Source organism: Heptranchias perlo, unplaced genomic scaffold (assembly GCF_035084215.1).
Source record: "Heptranchias perlo isolate sHepPer1 unplaced genomic scaffold, sHepPer1.hap1 HAP1_SCAFFOLD_55, whole genome shotgun sequence".
Lineage (NCBI taxonomy): Eukaryota > Metazoa > Chordata > Chondrichthyes > Hexanchiformes > Hexanchidae > Heptranchias > Heptranchias perlo.
The window spans coordinates 3,177,879-3,179,938 of NW_027139570.1; the positions used below are offsets into that span (position 1 = coordinate 3,177,879).

General features: G+C 44.4%; 1 non-coding gene across 1 annotated transcript; it reads right to left on the reverse strand.

Annotated features, from left to right (window-relative positions):
• Positions 1 to 1,703: 1,703 nt before the first annotated feature.
• On the reverse strand, positions 1,704 to 1,776 carry trnav-cac (transfer RNA valine (anticodon CAC)). The gene has a single exon. It is a non-coding gene; the product is annotated as a tRNA-Val (tRNA).
• Between the last annotated feature and the right edge of the window lie 284 nt (positions 1,777 to 2,060).

The following is a 2,060-nucleotide window of genomic DNA, read 5'->3' on the forward strand; positions in this document are numbered from 1 at the left end:
ACTTGAAGGGGCAAATTTTGCAGGGCTATGGGGAAAGGGAAGGGGAGTAGGTCCAATTGGATAGCTCTTTCAAAGAGTTGGAACAGCCACGATGGGCCGAATGGCCTCCTTCTGTAATGTTTCCATGCTGTGATTCGATGTTATGGAGGATTTTCTGATGCAGTGGATATTCGGGGCAGAGGACCAAGTGGGGATTGAGCTCGACGGCAAGTGTATACAGTTCGTTCAAAGGACTGAAGCCGATGGTTTCATTCTTCCCGTCGTTTAGCAGCAGGAAATTACTCGGCCATGCAGGCGACTTTTTTTGTCTTCATTCATGGGATGTGGGTGTCAATGGAAAGGTCAGCATTTATTGCCCATCCCGAATTGCTCTTGAGAAGGTGCTGGTGAGTCGCCGTCGTGAACTGCACCTTTCATTGACTGTTTCATTGACATTTTCTGGATAGAGAGAAACTATTTCCGCTGGTTGGGGATTCTAGGACTTGGGGGCACAGTCCAAAAATTAGAGCTACATCTTTCAGGAGTGAGATTTGAAAACATTTCTGCACACAAAGGATGGAAGAAGTTTGGAACTTTCGTCCCCTAACGGCAATTGATGTTTGCTGAATTGCTAACTTTAAATCTGCGATCAAAAGCTTTTTGCCAACAGAAGGTATGAAGGGATAATGGCCAAAGGCAGGTCTATGGAGTTAGATCACAGATCAGCCATGATCTTATCAAATGGCGGAGCGGACTCGTAGGGGCTGAGAATAGCTGACTTCTGTTCTTATGGTACATTTCCCCAAGTGTCTGTTCTCTCCATAGTTGTTGCCTTGTTTTTAAAGCATATTTTCGTTTAAAGCTCGGTTTAGGGATGAGCCGGTGGGCGTCAAGACGTGCCGTGGATCGAGACCGGGTTGCTTATTGCGGGAAGAGCAAATCAACTGGGCCAAAAATCAACTGCAGCTCAAGCAACAAATAAAATAGGATTCAAAATAACTGATGTTAGAAGTGGGATTCGAACCCACGCCTCCAATGAAAACTGCGACCTCAACACAGCGCTTTGGACCGCTCGGCTTTCCTGACTAATAAATGATTTCTTCACTCGCCACCCTTTCCACATTGAGAACCCTCCGGAGAAAGTTTCACTCACTCCAGTTCTTGGTAAGATAAATGCTGCTGGAAAGGCTCGGTGAGTGGGATGCCACCTCCCCGGGTTTTCCTGAGCCTATTGTACTTTATTCCTATTTAATCACGGGAATATCCGCAATCAGGAGCTAAAAAGAATTCAAAGCTGAATCACAGAGAAAGGGAAATCCATATTACATCTGATAAGCCACCCGACAGAGCTCCCTGGTGGTCCAGTGTTTAGGATTCGGTGCTCTCACCGCCGCGGCCTGGGTTTGATTTTCGGTCATGGAAGCAACTTTTGAACTCTTGGTCGCATGAACTTATTAAACTCTGTGGGAAAAAAAAAACAATCATTGTTTTCATCACCATTAATTAACCGATAACGTTATTTTGCAGAATGAAAGGCTACCGAGGGAAGTTGGAAAACTTTAATAATTTCTTTTGTGCGATGAACTTTTTATCCCTTCTCATTTTACACACTGTATTTTAAGGGCTCGGTTTAAAATGTTCAGTGCTCGTGAGAACACGAATTTGTGTTAAATTGAACAAAACCGGCTTTTTCACAGATGAAAAAAACATCTGCCTCAACATAATGTTCCCGCCCGGGATCGAACCAGGGACCTTTCGCGTGTGAGGCGAACGTGATAACCACTACACCACGGAAACCTCTGTTTTGGTTACTCGCCAGAAATTGGAATGACTGCATTGATTCTCTTTCTTAACTATTCAATTGATCGAAGTTGCACAAGTCACAAAAGAAAAATGTTCATTTCAAAGTTATTAAACTCCCAAATGTGGCCTTGTTTGGACAGGGGTTGACCCTGACGTCACAGCCTCAACAAAGCATATTCTCAACATTTCCACTGGGAATAGGAGGAGGCCATTCAGCCCCTTGAACCTGTTCCGCCCTTCAATGAGATCAGAGATGATCTGTAACTGAAATCCATGAA